Source organism: Hetaerina americana, unplaced genomic scaffold (genome assembly GCF_022747635.1).
Source record: "Hetaerina americana unplaced genomic scaffold, ioHetAmer1.1.p SCAF_5, whole genome shotgun sequence".
NCBI lineage: Eukaryota > Metazoa > Arthropoda > Insecta > Odonata > Calopterygidae > Hetaerina > Hetaerina americana.
Window position 1 is genome coordinate 28,518,513 of NW_027287095.1, and position 18,556 is coordinate 28,537,068.

The following is an 18,556-nucleotide window of genomic DNA, read 5'->3' on the forward strand; positions in this document are numbered from 1 at the left end:
GATGAAGGAATGGGATCCCCTGGCACTAATTAGATTTCCTCCCGCCCCGAAAAGTCCGGAGATAAAGTTTTGTAGGGCAAGGGATGGGAGTGGGCGGAACAGGGGAAGAGGAATATTCTCATTTTCATTAAGCCACCACCACTGCAGTCCGAAAATGCCCCAAGGACAAGGTTCGTAAGGAGGCTTTTTTTATGATAATTATTATCATTGCCATTTAATTTTTTTTAATTTCTTTTACTCCTCGAAACGACTAGCAAGGGTCACCGCTGGCATCGGAGAATTTTTTTCATTAGCCGCCAAGAAGGAAAAATGAGGAGGAGGACTAACCAAGAGGAAACCTCGTGAGCAGAAAGGACACCAAATGCCTTCACAGATAATTTATTAAGAGACGGGCATTTGAATTATGGAAGAGTACACGCGAGCTGAGCGCAAAAATGCTATCCCGCAGCGCATCGCAGTAAGGAGGTTCACCATGATGGAAGGTGCTCAAGAAAACAAAAATAACATCTAAATTTCTTAACTCCATAACATAGCCTATATTGAACTAATAGAATAAATACTTCGCAATTATTTCACTCTGAAATAACTAAAACATCAAACAATGACGTTACTAGTTTACTTAATTTCAATTTCTCTCAAAGGCATGACTATATCAAGTGTAGAACCGACAAATTCAAAATTTCATTTTTCCCACGAAAGATAAAGAATCAGAACAACTACGAGGGTCCTAAGTGAAAAAATAATTTTCTTTTTTTCATTTCATGTAGCCTATTATGCTGAAATTGTTTCAGCTAACCTTAGTTCGTTACCCTTATTGTTACTACCAGCTCGTCGTTTATGCGCAGATAAGTATTTCATTTTAGGTTACCGTACACCATGTACCTGTATTTATAGTCATCTGCATTATTTGAATTAGTTTACATATTTATTGTTACTAACAATTAATAAAAACTCATTTTTTGATGCTACTTGTCTGGTATTGAACCACCCCCTGCAACACGCCGTAGGCTTTCCGGGTATCATTAACGGACATTAAATTATCACTCGTGTAGAAATATTTGTGAAAGAAAATCGAGGAACTAAATGATTTTCAACAAATATGGCATGAAAACTCATCATTCGCTCCTTCAAAATCAAAGTAGGATCAATTCTCCTACAATGTAGTAGCAACAATGAGGATGAAAGGCCATAAGATATTTTTCATAAAATATTTAATTTATTATTATTATTATTTAAGAATTACGTTGTAATTAGGAGATTTTCCTGGTGGCAACGGTCAAGTTTCGCCAATGATCACTCTTACAACGAAAAATACGTGCATACACGCACTAAAGAAACAGATAGGAGACAAAATATTCTTAATGAAATAAGGACAATTTGCACTTTTCCACAGTTTATTTAACGTACGACGCGTTTCAACTCACAGAGTCATCATCAGGTACAAAACGCGTCGTACGTTAAATAAACTGTGGAAAAGTGCAAATTGTCCTTATTTCATTATGATGAACTTCCACGACCTCAAGCCTGAATCTGTTGAACTTAAAATATTCTTACATACAATGACACTTCCACATCACATACAAAATGCCGTCCACATCACATACAAATAATATTTTAATAACTACAAAGAAGTTTATCACCCAGTGGCTGCTTTAATTTATTTTTAAAATTCCTAAAATTGGATGGAAAGGGCTAAAACAAACCTCCAGGCAGCTGGTACCAATCAATAATAGTTCTATTTAAAAAAAGTATTTTTTTATTCGTTTTTTGTGTCCTTTTTTTAATTTGAAACTATGGTATTTTTGTCCCTTGAAGTTAGGCTTTTCTATCTCATTCCATAAATCTTCCCACGCTTCGTCCTTTTAGCAATTCTATACATCGCGCCTAACCTACTCCTTTGTCTTCTATTTTTCCAACTCTCCCATTTCAGTATATCTAACAATTTAATATGCTCACTCTATTAGAAAGAGCGGTTTTATTAATTCTTTGTATGCAAATGCATGGGGTAGTCCATGATATGGTATAAATGCGGTTAATGGGCGCGAAACACAAAAGGGGCATTAAATGGTTTATAAATTCTGAATTTTACCCATTAAATTACATTTTACACATTGCCTGAGTTTGAATAAAGCAATTTTATGAGGCGGAGTCCAAATTTGGCAGGTAATAACTACAGCGCCTTCTGTGACGCGTATCGTAGAGTGGCCGGGGTGCAGAGGTTTTTGAATGCAACAGCTGGAGTGAATATTGTTTTGATCGCAAAATATCACAGCTAAAAGTGGCCTGCTTTACATGAAATTTCACATGTGTGACTCAATCTACACGGTGGGTAAACCAGGACTCGATAGAAAAGTTGAACGTAATTCTAAGCTCCATTAGGATGTTCTTCGGATTTCTCCAAACAACGATTCGTAATATATTTTCATGCATCTCATATATTACATAATTAAGAACGTCTTTCCAGTAGCCAGCAGTGCATCCCGAGGGGTGGGCATGACCAGACCTTAGTGAATATTTTTACCTCAATAAAATTCAAAATAAACATTACTTATATTCTATTGTTTCAGGCTTCACTTCGTAGAAGTAATTAATATCCATTACTAAAAAAGAAAGAAAGACTCGTACTTTTCCACAGATTTTATTATACGGTACAACGCGTTTCACCGACTTGCGGCATCATCAGGTAAACATTACTTATCTACCAGAAACTAATTTTAAACATCTGATGTCCCGCGAGATTAAAATCATGCATTGAGGGGGTCGTTTCCGTACCTGAATTAATGCTATTATTTTAAAAATTATAATGATTTTATATTTGATTATATGAAAAATTACCCTCACCTTTGAGGTTTGCCAGACATGCTACTGCTCTGTACTACATCACTTAGGTTTCTCAGTAAGCATTATCCAACATAAAAATTATTTAACTAGCTATTTATGTAAAATACATTTCAACTGTAAACCCATTTGAAAATTTAAAGGGGACCAATTTTTTTTTAAATAATGCAGAATATATGTGCAGACTAAGATGGATAGGCGTTCAATCTGAAACCAACACATGAATAAGAGATCACAGACAGATACGCAATGGATAATTGGATGGGAACGTTTATTCGTTATTGACCGAGTTTTTTTTTAACTTCTGCGCAGAGGAAATCATGAAATTGGCATGGAGAAGATTGGTAGCAAGCATGAAAGTTGGCGGGGAGATGATTAAGTCGGGTCTTCACTTCAAACGCTTTGAGGCACCAGCGCAGCGCATTAGATTGCAGTTCCGTTTCTGCGTTCTCGCTTCGAAGCGTTCGGTGCGCGCATCAGTCGACCCAACCCGGAGTGCCTGGTGCGATAGATGCAAGGATGCAGCACGCTAGTTTCAGGGCCACATCACGAAAGCTTTCGAGCGCGTTGACGCGGAAATCGGAACGACAACAAAGCGCTTCGACGCGCTTGAAGAGAAAAAGGGCAACTCAGCCTTGGATTTGCGGGTAATAAAGTGTTAGTTAGCCGGGCTGCAAGAAGTGATTGTTGGTTCTCATTACACAAGCAGCATTGGAAGCATGGGAGGGCATAAATAATCATAAATCTGAAGTGATGATATTCTCAAGAGGCTTATGATTTGATTTACGCCAAAAGAGAAAATATTCGATCAGCCAAGATTAGCAATAATTTAAAAATTGCGCTGTGGGGTTCAGAAATCTGGCTGTTGAAGAGATAAGACAATGACAATGTTGCATTTTCTCACGACGAAGCAGAGAATCAATTGGAGGAATTTCAGATTTAGTAATGATAGGAAATAAAAAACTAAGTTTGATACAGAAGAAGACAAAAGTAGAAGTATAAGTTATGTTACGGAAAAACGTAGGAATTGGAGAGGTAAATTCAAATTGATGACACATCGCCGCGGCTATTAATGGGTTTATATAGAATAGTTACATAGTTTCAACGATTGTTTCATTGCTCATATGAAAAATATGATAACAGCTGCAAACGTAAATCAAAAATTCATAAAATCCAAAGTTAAATGCGAATAAAGTTACATTTGTAACAATAAAGTTCACTATTACGACACAGAGATGTTTTCATCAGATATGTATAATGCATATATTTTGACGTAAGTTAATCTGGCTTCGTATAATTCATAATATTGTTCGATTAGCACTAAAACATACCCTACTTTCCCACGGACTTAAGAAGTCTGTAGAAAAGTACAAATTCTTTTAATTTGGCTGTAAAATACTTCCACAATGTGAAACTTGAAACCGTAAAATATACATTTGTTATACGATTCTGATAAGACAATCCATGAGCAAAAACAAAACTATTAGACGAGATAATTAACGCCACTCTTTTTGGTATCAATTATTTCCAACCACAAGAACGTGCGACTATAATTAGATACATTCATGCTTTATGCAATAGATTACTCGGGTGATATCCCTCATTTATTGCTTAGATAACATGAAAATTATTCACTGGGGGAAATATTCCCTATTCGCTAGATCTATCCATAAGTACTAATGGGATGACCACACCAATTAAGTAGACTTTTTTGTTATCCCAATTTGAATCTACCTGACAAGTTACACGCTCCCATCTATGTTGGTTGCAGCAAAATGCATTATCGCGCATATAAAGGGAAGAAGGGAAGTTATGAAAATAGGAGGACTTTTTAGAAACAATAAAAAGCCTAATGCAAGTCAATAATTGAGACATTGTAATTAAAATAATGAGACCACCTATGTAGCTCACTAGTTAACAAACACAAATTTACAACTTCATTCAAGGTGAATTTATCAAAAGTTAACAACAAAGCTAGCAATAAAAATTAGCAGATAGAAATGGCGTTCACTCCACGAGCCATTAAAATTAACTCGTGGAGGAAATAAGGGGCGTACTAAAATACGCCCCTTATTTCCTTTACGTCAATTTTCATTTCCATATCTGCGCCGTTTTTTTCACATCGTGTGGTGGTACTTTATAGGGTTCACAGAGACAAACGGAGCTGCATGCAAAAAATGAAAAGCGATTATTAAAAATGAATCGTTTCCACAAAGTAAAGCTTGATTTCATTCCTTTAATTGACATTAATTTCAAGGGCGTCAGTGATGCTATACGTTTTTTTAGTCCTCTGGCGTACCCAAAATGTATTTATGATGCAACCCCAATTGAGTTTTGAAGCGTCGATGATCCCGAGAGAAATTTATTTATATAGACTTCCACGTCTGATATGATGCGATTTACTGTACGGCGCGCACACGGGCATCGGCGGCAAGTAAACGTGAAAGTAATGCGACCGTGGTCGAACGCTGGCTAATGCTCAACTAACAAGCTGACTTCCGCACTTCATTGTAATACTTTAATTATATTTTTGCGCCTAAAATAAAAATTCAAAAGAAACAAGCATCTCTTAATTAATAAAGGATATTGCCGGCATATCTTCGGTGTATTTGACATAATTTCCAACACTGCAGTTTAGTGTTATGTCATGGAAAACATAGATTAAGGTTTCCCGCGTGAAAATATCAGTCGAGTAAAATTGTTATCTACAAGACGCACGATGGTAATATTTATAAATGCAGAAGATTTTATATTAATAAAAACAGAAAAATCTGTCTGTACCCCCTGATTATTGCTGTCCTTCCAGGCACAACATTTGCTACCCTTACTTGTGTTGTCTGAGAGATATAGAGTTTTGGAAGTGCTCGACTTTAATTTCGCCTATGCAGGCAATCTTTTGCAATACGTTCGGTAACTTTGTTCACTCGACTCATTCAAACGCTTTGGAATCCTCAAGAAAGAGAAAAAAATAGCCGTGCTATATCCAAATTTCTTCCTAACAATTTACGTATGTTGATAATCCATTGTACTATTTTTGATTCATCAGAAATGAAACTTATAGCCATATATTTTTCATAAACTGCGGTGTTTCTATTTTTACTGCCAAGGATTAACATTGCGTAACTACGATGTCTGGTCCAACTCCTCCATCAAGAATGACGTAAACGAACTCTTTCTTCTACATTTTCTAAACGCTTGAGTAATTTTCAGGTAGCTGGAGCATCCATTTCATTTATTTTTTCTGTCTTCATATTTTGCGATGGCTTTTCCATCTCATTACCTAATGCGTACTACTGGAAATTAGATATAACCATCAGGGGATCAGGATGGTACTGTGGCTAGTGTAACGGCTTCCCACCCCGAATGCCTGAGTTCGTTTTCCATGGTTGTCAGGATTCTTCAGTGGTATCCCGATCCCAACTTGGGGAGCCATGCACAAAGCACTACGAGTACGCCGTCCATTGAATGGCACGTTAAATTGTGGAACCCTTGGCGCCTATCGTTAAGAGTAGGCTTATGCCGACTCTGGGTTTCTCTCCACCACTTCTGCAACCCATGAACATCCAACCCCTACCAAATTACCTACCCATCCCTAATTGCGAAAATGGCCGTAGCTGTCGGTTGCCTCCCCCAATACCTACTACTACTATACCATCTACTTCACATGCCCTTTCTGAATCTAAACCGCCCGGCCAAACATCTGCGCCTTAAAGTTCTCCCATACATTCTCTTCAATATGCCTGGATCCCTCCTACAAGTAGTCCGACTCATATGTTTCCCTCGTATCTGTATTAGATTTTATCGATTTTCCCTTATTAACTCCAGCCAATTCTTTCACCTTCACATATAGCGCGTCGGTCCTGTCTCTTTATCCTTGGACTACTTTTCCCACCACGCTATCTTGATATGAAATTCTGTTACCAATTTGAAAAAGGTGAATTTTGAAAATAAAATGACACTGCCTGAAAGTCGAAGTGTAGGTGTTATTTTAGCATTCGAGGTAATATATATTAGATAAAAGAAAATATGAATATGCCATTGAATGTCTCACATTTTCACAACCTTCACATGGGCAAACTTTCTGAGTTACTTTTCAGCTACATATTTTGATCCACCCTTTCATGATTCTTCAATTAAGGAACTGTATTTATTAATTGCTATATAAATTCGAGAACCTAAGCTTTTGTAACACTAGGCAGGAATCACTCCCGCATTATATAAATTTGTCAATAAACCCTGGCCACTAAAAACGATAACTTTTCCATTGTCAAAGGCTACTGAAATTAAAAATAACAGTTCAGGCTTTTCGATATTAAACTATTTTCCACATATAATATTTATAGCTGTGATATAAATGTCACTAGATATTGCTTTAGAAGGAAAAGCAAGTTTCAAATAAACTATCAGACTACTAAACTTCAGATTCGTTTGATATTCATATTTTTTTAGGAAATTAAAGCAATGCATATTTTATCCAAGATTTGACAAATACATTGACTATTACCTCAAGAACCGATGTTCACAATTTCACATGACTATTTCGTATTCTAGTACACATAATTGGCAAAATTACAATATTATAGTAATCACGGTACTCGAGAGAGATTTTTCGTCGACTTCGGGCTTAAAAATAAACACAGGAGTATTTGTCCCTGCGGAGATATATACATTAATTAATCAAACGTATTTAATAACCACTAATATGCATATTTAACACACACTAACATGAATGATTTAGTGAAACTGAGATAACAATTTTGCTTCGCTAATTAAGCAACTATGACCCCTCTCTAAAATAAACTACCCGCAGTAGAAATGAAAACAAAATCTGGAGTGTCACGGAGGCTCGTGATTCCCAGCGTTATGGAATGTAATCAACCCCCCGGGAAACATGCGGGTTTTGAGACTCGCAGGCCGAAAGACAGTATGCCGAAATGCAAATAAATGCAAATTCCAATTAGCCATGAGATGAAATAACTGTCTGTCGATGGAATATTAAATTAACCCCAAACTTTTCCCCCTCACGAGGTATTATGACAAAATCCATGAGTATAACCTCAAAAACACGTTTGCAAAAATATTAACTTAAAAACATTAAAAATATTTATGAAATCGGGATAAGCTCATACCCAAACGCCCTCTGCTCACAATTACGTTTGAAATTGCTTACTTTGTGCGTCAAACGATGCTCAGCGATATTCCTTGTAAACGTTGTTACATAAAAACTGTAATTCAATCTACGTAAAGTTCATATTATGATTAGAAACATTTCATAATTCAGGTTAAGACACAGGTCTTATTTTCAGGAAAGGCCACAAATACCAAATTTATCATTAAAACCTTAAAACATTTTTTGATAAGTATACAGCAGTTAAATAGCCCATGGCGTAAGATTTAAACCATTGGAATTGGAATAGTCTTTCAACTAGTCAGAGCTATTAAGGCTTTATAATGAGCCAATTTACCACATAAGATGCAATTTATCAAAATTAAATGCGAAAATTGATAAGTTACAAATAGCATTTTCACTTGATGGAAATATCAACTGGTAACTCAGTTATTAAATAATTCCTTAGTGCAGAGCATCAAAAACTGATAGACCTAAAGGAAACATTTTATCACTGAACAAGCAAATTCGAGTATTGCTACACAAAAGTTCCTCCGAGGGATTATTTCCTGACGTTAAGTACGCTAACAAGTAGGAGCATTGTAGGCTCAGAAATGCTAATCTTCAATACGTAAGAGGTAACTTAACAGAAACAAAAGTCGACCGCTTTACGAGCGGGGTAAAATTGGACGAGTGAACATGTTACTGCCCCCTTGGTGAAAAATATATGAGGGGAAGATTAAAAAATTTTGAATCGATATGAAGCAGATGTTGTCAGACTGAAAATTAATCTTCGGGAAAAGGACTGGTCAATCAGAGACGACGAATGTCGAAAACACGAGTGTGAGCGTCGACGGAGCAGAAAAGAGCCGACGGAGGGACAGCAATGAAACGGGACTAAATATTACTAAATTTGAAATTCCAAGGGGAATCAAAAAATTTAACGCATTTCCATAGACTGGGTTGAAATGTACGCGCAAATTTTGGCGACATCAACCTCTAAATATTTGTTTTATATCTGATACAAAACTATCTTTTAATGAATTACAACTGGGGATTCTACTACAGATGTCCGACGCGAGAAATACAGGTTTCTCAAAGATCAATAGCTGGTTCAACGAATTCTTCCCATGAGAAATATTGAGATCGCCATTTCGACACTTGAAGGGGACTCGCAAGCCACCCCCTAACCGCCCGTCACCCTCGCGAGTATACACTCTGTGACCTGAGGAAAACCACCACAGTCCAGAGCGAAAAGCAATTGAGTTCTGGATTGGCCACAGGTGGACCGCGTCGGATGAAACGATCCACTTGAATCGCTTTTCTCGGGAAAGAGTGGAAGGAATGAATGAAAAAAGGAAAGGCTTGAAGTAGGTCTCAGATCTTTTGCCATCTCTCCTCTCTCCTGGCTGCTGAGATTTCCACAGCACTACGCCGGGAGTCGAGGATACCATTACGAAAAGATCTGACTTTACATGTAGGCCCATAAAAAAAGACACTTGTTTTTTTTAATTCAAGATATCCACTGCATTTGAGGGTGGACTGAAAGGAGTGATTTCATCTCTCACTCGAAATTCCTCCGAGGGACGGGATTATAAAAACCCTGGCCCTGCTCTCCTTAAAATGTCACACAGAGTACTCAGATAAATGTATCTATCCCTCCTTTGTACCTGCCAACCTCTCCTATGGCAACTAAGTACATGCTCAGTCAGTATTTGTAAGCCGTCAAACAGATTTTTGTGTGTATGCAAGAGGTGTATTTTTCAGTACAAAAATTTTCATCGGCATTTATAAGCATTACTTGAATATAAAGATAAAAGTTCTCATAACGAAATATTTGTTTTCACTGATCCACTTAGGCGTTCGTTCTTGATGTCCTTATAAATAATCTGGCCTTTTCCGTTTACGCGAGGTGAAGTTATTAATAGAGTCAAACGTTTGTTAGGCCACTTTTCAACAAGGGGATATCTTGCGGTAGGCTAAACTCACCGAAGGTTAATGGTGAAATAATATCACCAAGATTACCTATAAGACTCTTTGAGAAAAAATATTTTTTAAAAAGAACTATATGCGTATATTTTCATAAATACTAGGATATAGGTACGATTTTATAGGTTGTCGAAAAGGTGGAGAGGAACTAGAACTTTGGCTTTCGTCTACTCTTAAAAAAGTCACCGTGGGACCCAAAGTTTATCGTCCAATCTGAGTCTCACGGGTACTATCCAACCGGTGACCACGTAGGGATCAATGGGCCACTGAATAATTCGTACTTATCGAGATATGAATCTGGACATATGATTCAAGGACATTAACCAATTCCCGTTAGTGAGGACACCCGATTTAATCATGAACTCCGACACAAATGAATCGTCAAACTAGGCTAAAGTGATAAAGGAAAATGCCCTGCACTAGGAAACTGATGAGAAAATGTTGAGATGAAAAGAAATCGAGTTATAAAATGAAAACCTCTGCCGCGAAGCTAATAACCGTATTAGTATTCGAAGCTTGGAAAAAAAAGTTATATCTCGACGAGATTCATGACTCAATAATAAGAAACAATTTCAAAAATTACTTCTCATACTATACATTAACAAACTAAGATTCAATTGCCAAAAACCTTTCCTTCTTGGGTTTTAATTTTCAGATCAGATAAGAAAAAACCTATCTTAAAAATTCAATAGACGATAAACACGTTGTACTTTCATAATAAATAATTACAATAGAAATTAGACTAAAACGAAAAATTGTAGTAGCAAGCTCAAATTTAAACGCAAATGGGTGTTACTAGTACGAAGTTACCGCAGGAAGGAGGGAGGATTAAAACGGACGAGAGATGGATGGGAAGTGTGTGAAAATGAGATTTTCCTAAGCGTTAAACATTTCACGCATCTTTTACTGTTTAAATTTCAACAGTATGAGATTAGATTCTTCCGAGTAGTATCTACCAACTAGAGTATTTCTGCTCTAACAAATATTTTTATTTAATGAATAATATCCGCGATAGCCTACATTCTAAGGGAAAATAAATGCTAGGAATAAGAAAAAGGCTCACTCTCTGACTGTTTTACTGTACTGAGTGTACATTTTTTTTCGTTGTACCAAGTGAAAAATGTACTTGGGAGCGCATTTTGGAAAATAATACTGGGTGAATAATTCTTTAGTCGTTCTTCTGGCAAATAATGGCAATTGCAGAAGTAATAGATTCACGTAAGTTCACTTACTGGTAAAAAATTCATCACTGGAGTAACAGATTGAAAATTAACCGTGTCAATAATGATTTAAGACAGCAAAGCTGACGATCACAAAAAAAACCTCCCGGCTATGAACTCACAATTTAAAATAAAATATTTTTTAAATTTATTTCAATAAATATTTCAGCCATAGCAATTTTACGCTTTTTTAAATATTGACAGAACGTGTACGATTGACTTTCGACAAACAGATTTCCGCCGAATGGCTTTCCAATAAACTGATTCAAACGCATTGATTTTTTGGTATATCGACGGACGTTGGATTGATTTTGGGTTGAAAGAATCCGATGTGTTGATTAATATTCATCGTGAACTATAGCATGCGCCCACCTTTAACCTCAGGTAAACGAACTATGCGGACGAAGTTAATCATCACTAAAATGTGTACCTACAGAATATATATAGTAAAACCATAGGATAGACGATTACTAATGGATAATCCATTGAAAATTGCTCCTCTCGAAACACAAAGGGACCGAATTCGTTCGAAATATCACTCTACGATACTTCATAAGGTATCTGCAGAGCCAAGACTGCATTAAGCTCTTCAGCTGGTGGCGAGATTTGTGTGACCTCTGGTAAATGCTTTGGTGCAGCCATGACCAGATCCTTACTTTCAAAGTTCCTGGTCGCTTGCCCATTTTGCTCTGCCCCAAATCCGTTTATGCCCAGAGATCATTCCAAATTTTATAATCGTACAAAGGCAAAGGACGAATTTATAATTCGGGAATGTCATATCATAGATGTTCAAATTAACCAATCAAAAAATATATATCATTTAAAATGTGTGTAACATTTTGATGCTATCATCTCGTTTTGAAGTGACATTCCGATAAGCAATTCCATTTACCAAGTAATTGCTAGGAAAATTAAAAATATTCATCACCTTCCAACTTTGATTTTAATACTCAAACATTCGCACAAGAAATGCCTTGTTTCTAACTACGCACTCAGGAACTGCTGAATGTTCTCGAACATTTTCAGACACAAATAGCCTCTTAATCCCATTTTTAAGTCGGTATCTAGGGACATAATGAGCATGAACACAAATTCAAATAAGATAATTAACGGAGAATAATTAGGCAATTTATTACTTACTTGAGCAATAAATTCCAACGGATTTCCAATATTTTAAACTAAAACTAAAGATAAAATAAATATAAAAAATAGTTTATTTTTACTCAATAAAAAAGAAATAGGTATCAAAAGCTTGATATTTATTACAATATCTACGCAAAATTCATGCAATAAAGGCTAGACAATTTTTCCGAATGTTTCGCAGAATGCGATTTCTACAATTTTAAGACGCGAGGCCTCCTTCAGCTCCTCAATAGGTCAAAATAAAAGTTTCGCCCTGAATTGCAAGGTGGATAAGTGTAAGTCTGAGTAACGGCAGCAGACACATTAAAACTGCCATTGAGACGTAATTGCATCGCGCACAAGGAACGAACACTCGCCCACGTTTTTATCTCACTACCTTCCGTCCTCCATCACGCTTTTCTTTTTATTTGTCCGTATGAAATTTAATTATATGCGTTCTTGAAAAAGAACGAGGAAGTTAATTACTCTATGCATATTACACGCAAGTAAAATAATGAAAATAAAAGAGCACTTTAAAGTCAATGTGAGGTAGACAATTTTTTTCCAAAATCAGTGCGGCAATTTCAAGCATTTGATTTAATGATATACTCGAGAGAGTGCCTCCGACGTTGGTTTCTTGGACTCCGAAATTCCCCACTAAAAAATTTAATCTGCCTCCAACTCAAACATCCTACGAAAAAATATTCACCCATGAGAATCTACGCGGCGAATGGATGAATTGTGTGTGCGCCCACCATGAATTCATCGGTAAATGCTTACAAGGCCATTGTAATAAATGATTTTCAGCAAAGTAAAGAACTCGAGTTGTTATAAAGTACAGTGTACATGCACTCATGAGAAAGTCAAAATGTTTTCCAATCTAGATCCTACAGGTCTCAACTGTGCATCGCAAATCTAAATGGACGAAATCGAAACTAACCATGACATGACATGATCCAGTCAATATGATGGGACGAAATATTCAGATGCCAAACATAGGAAATTACTGATATTTGAATAAATATACTGAGTATTACGGATATTTTCTACCAAAAAGGTGTGCCGAAAGTTTTTAAATCTATGATTTAATGTAGCTACTTGAAAAGGTATGCAATAATAACATAATTTATTCAGGAATTTAACTAGTTTAAAAACCTGTAAACACATTTTCCAACGGTGAAATTTAGCTATTGTTATTGTGCACAAACAATGATCTGATCTCCACCTAATTCCCTAGTATAATCACATCTACACAAAGCCCCAAAGGTTGTAGCAAGGGTTTGTATATAATCCATGATGTAATTCAACTCCGTGTGTCATCGTGCCGCAAAACAGCACATATAATTTTAGTTTATTCAGTTCATAGCCAGAAGCGTCATTGGAGAATCCACAGAAGAAATAAATAGATATCTATATGGACCTTTCATAATAAATTATAAATTCTGGGAGAGACGCTGAAAAAAGGCATTGCATTTATTCCGTATTTCTTTGAATAGACAGAGCGAATGATATGTTGCAACATCAAAACATCAATTTATCATGCATTTTAATTTTAAATCCTAATTTAAAAGAAAACGAACTATTTTTTCCTTCTATGAGTCCGGAAAATGATGACACATCTAATAAGCATAACGTTATTGGCTTATTATGGCACGATCCATAGGAATTGAAGCACCTCACTAGCATTAAATAAGAGTAGGCATTGAAATATGAGCAAAAACGATTAATCAGCAAAACTGAATACGAAGATATCTTTACTTATCGATATCCATGAAAAAATATCTGTTGAACTAATGAAAAGAAAGATAAAGTTTCTCTTCCGTTTACCCTCGATGACATGGCTCAAGTAAATTCATCTTTCCCTTCCAAAATTTCAGCAAAAGTTACGTTTTGATCTCTCTATGAGCAGCGCAGGCGTTACAGCTAGGAAAGATGTACGTTACTATCCACAAAAATTCCATAACATATGATTACATTTTTGGCAGAAAGCCACCCTACCTTTTTTTAAAGAATACTGGTGCGTATCATCATGCGTTTATCTTACTCTTTTACTGGAAAGCCTTCCTACTTAAAATACCTACAGCTCTAGAAATGCCGTTTACTTCGATAATTTAGCAGACGGATGACGACGAATAAAAAGCAGCACTCACGCGCGCGCGACACCCGTGCAGTGGCAGTTTTCACTAACTTTTATTGCGCATTTTTAATCGGTGGAGAGGGATTTGGAGGGTTGGAATGAGTGGGGTAGGAGGAAAGTGAAGGAGGAAAGGCTGGGAGGCTCGCGGAAAAAATGGCCGTGGAGTAAGCTGCAGCAAACGGCCACCGTAAAAGGCACCCCTTTCTGCTGCTGCGTACCTCGTTTAGGAGTTTAATTAACCGTCGAGGAAAATATCCTTTCGCCGAGGAATTCTGAATGGTGCCAATTTTGAAATAATTTCCCTGAGCCAGAAAGCGCAACTGAAAACGCGAGAAAATATTCCAGCTTATATCGACCCCCACTCCATCATTCGACTTCGTTGCTAGACTCGGACAAAATCTAATACACAATATCATGTCATGAGGAACTGGGCACTTATTTCGATTGAAGACAATATACTTTAATCACAAGCTGTTTGATCCAGGCACAATTTGAGTTTACAGGTCAATTAAAATTTCAACCAGACTTTTTTTTTTAATTTTAGATACAGATGCCTAGACTTTATTATTTTTTTGGACCAATGAATGGAAACATGCTCTTGAGAACCCTCCATTATTGGGAAAATCTCCAAAAACGAATATCGGAATAAAAAAGTCTCCACGAAGAAGACCGAGGGAAAAATTCATTGAAATTCCTTCGTTGACCACACAAAATTAATTTCATCGATTTTGAGTGTTTTGAGGAATTTGCTCATTAAAAAACGCACCTTATAAATATGTCAAGTTTCGATTTATTTGAAAATTACCTTTAAGTTTATATTCTCATCACAATGACAGTCTATTACTATTAATTAGACTTAACTAGTGGAATAAATGTATAAAGCCAACGAATAACGTACAATCCAAGCTCCAAACACAGTGTTAGCACAATGTTGATTTTGTACAAAAATTATTAGGTGATGCAGCTTCGATAACATAGTTGCTGTCAGTTTCACACATGCATTGTACTGATTAAGCGTGATTATTAATAATAATCAGCTATGGAGTAAATAACCACCCCTTAAGACAAATTTATAAAGATATCGAAATCAGGCGAGAATGCGAGGGTTTTTTAACTATCAAATTCCTCAAAAGAAAACTCAAAATTAACGAAAAGTACGCATATCAAAAATATATGAATAAAAGACGAAATAGATGTTTAGAGCGTAAGCGAATTATCATTAAAAAATAAAGAATTTAGGGCTACAGTTCACCAATCTCCGTATTTAGTGCTAATGAGGAAAGAAAAAAAAGGAGAGGTAACAAAATGTTTTCTAAATATATCATTAATTTAATTCTTGAAAAATATTTTGTTAAGTTTCATAACTTTTTATCTTTTCCTCAATTTTTCCACTGAAGTATTACCCTAAATGCCAAAAAACTAGAAACATTCCAGAGAAAAAACGCATCCGATGTAAAAAGGAAACTTTATCATCCCCCTAACCTAGGCGTCCGTCTGCCTCCCATCTATCTGAACTATCACCTTCAATGGAGGATTGGAACAGCACGGGCCCGATTTGGGACCAATAAACTAGCTATCTGCTGATTTACAGCGCATAGCGACTGCAATTGCTGTGCAATAAAGCAGCAAAGCACACATGGTAGTAAATATAGGTGTGAAGGGACAAAAAGACAGTGACATTAACAGAAAAACAACCTGAAACCCATGACGCAACATGAAAATAGGAAAAGAATAATATCTGGCATTTTGTTACGCAACCTCAACTAAAAACTAGGAAGCGGGAGAGACGATGAATTATTTCTTTAATTCTGTCAAGCCTTAAACACATTTGTATTACACTCGAATATTAAATGCGCATTTTAAGAAAGTTAAGCCGTAATCCACTCATTTTGCGTTAATGCTATTTAATGCAAAGTTCACTCAAAAGGGAAGCTGTGTAAGCCCAAACAGTGGAAGAGGAAGGAACGAGAAAGTAGGGTTTTCAAAAAATTTCCATGCAAAATCTGTCCTTATTTATCTATTTGAATTGTTCGGGGCAGCACGTTTTCCAATCGATTTTAGCTTAACATATTCGAACTATAGGAGTTGGCACTGGTCCAATTCAGAATAAAGGTTATAGGTCCATATAAATTCCAGAAAAATACGGAATAATCAAAAAAGCACCATACTATCCTTCAACTAGATAGCTGAATAGGCTGGACGCAAAAAATCAACCCACAAAAGTGACGCCATCGTCCATCAGCACCTAAGAGCAAGTTCTTCAAGTTAATAGCTGGCCATATAAGCGCATGAAAAAAACGCAAAGTAAAAGGAAAAAATTGGACCTATAGATTAACATGATTTTTAAGGCTTTGCGTTTCTGCATTTCTTATTAATCATAACGCCCACAGAGTGCTCACTCATCACAACAAATCACTACGGTAAAGTTTTATATAAAATTTAATTTCTCCAAATCGATGTTTCCACGCTTTAAATTAATTCGGAATGAAATATTTTCTCGTGACTAGGTCGTGCAAATCAAGAGTTTCAAGGCAAGTTTTTTTATGGGACCGACGTTATATCAAGTGCCGTATTCACGATTTTATACCCCGAATATTCTGTGGTATGTTCAAAATAATTTCCTGGTTAACGGCAAGATATGTCCAAAAAAAAATCCGTCAACTTTGAATAATTCCATCAAACTATCGCTATACAAGAATATTTCCAAGCTTCCAAAATATTCAAAGTTACAGGGTGAAATTAGATTTGAATTTACTTTTATAAGAGACCTAGAAAACAGGCGAACTACATATCTCACCTGAAGGCCAGCTAATTGAACCTTGTTCAAGCCTTACTTGCTTTTCAGCATATATACTGGACTCCGAGTGATGACTGTTACCTGGCAATGATGTAGTTACACTGAAACCGGTGGCATTAATAAATTTTATTTTGTGGAAAATATTGCCAAGTTTTGATTAATTATGATATTCCACCATATCACGCCTGAAACGTCTCTTTTTACTTGTTCAAGATATCATTCAAATATTCCATCTTTTTTATATAATATTTTTAAGCCTGTCAAGTCAAATTAACTTTTGACTTTTGACAGCTGGACATTTTCCTTGGAAATAAAGGTAGAAAGCCAACATTATTTTCCATCATTCATACGTATTTGTCTTCGTTCTGCCGGTAAATTGCTTATTTAATTTTGCATGGAATGAAAAACTTTCATTTTATAGCATTTCTCCTACCTAACTCCTGATTCAGCGACATAATATTGGTTAATTTTTTTGTGATCCTACACATCCAAAACAACGAGCCTCTTTCTATTTTTGCTAGCATTTGATTCCCCAGTTTTAAATTGGGTTTGCCTTAGGCACTTTGGTCGCAGATGATTGCCTAGTTTTGTTTTTTATCATGATCGAATTTCCTCTTTTCATCACCGTCTCCAATCAACAAGCGTCGTCGTAAAACCCTGGTATATTTTGGTAATAAAGCTCTGCCATATCACTCACTATATTTATTTCAACGCCCATTTTCAGGCAATGTTATCCACCAGATATAAGTGGAATATGAATATATACCCTGCGTCAAGATTCATGATCCTAAAGTATGTTTACGAAGCAAAAGATCTACAAAATATGTTTTCAGGTGTTGAAACGGATATCGATATTTGCAATGATTCACAATCTAAAATGATTTCCCACATTTTTTTTAAATCCTTTCATCTTTTAAAAAATAGCACACTAGAATGAGAACACATTACAATTCTATTATAATACTATCCCTAGTAGACATTTCAATTATTTAGATGGCGAAAATCGATTTCACGGAAATAGGTCAATATTTCACTTGGAAAATCTTCAGTTGAATTGAGATAGGATATTTTTATGTTTTAGCGTTTTATGGTGTAATCGTAATATTTCGTTTAAGTTTAGGTTTCATTTAAGCTTAGGTCAATGGGAGTCGATCTTCGTTAAGTAGACATTTACTAAATGTTATTTGAATAACTCAATTCGGGTAAATTACGTTTTACTAGTATTGCCATGGAGTGAGGTCTACACGGGTGTTCTGCCAGGTCAATTATTCTGCTTCCGACGTTTCAATAGCTGACTTTTCCATCGAAACGTCCGCAGCAGAGGGCCTGGCATGATGGAACACCCG

At 36.2% G+C, this 18,556-nt stretch overlaps 1 protein-coding gene across 1 annotated transcript in view; it reads right to left on the reverse strand.

The window, feature by feature from the left end:
- The window catches only part of CadN (neural cadherin), a 1,574,690-nt gene that overhangs the window by 900,511 nt on the left and 655,623 nt on the right, over window positions 1-18,556 (reverse strand). The gene's annotated exons all lie outside the window — the stretch shown is intronic.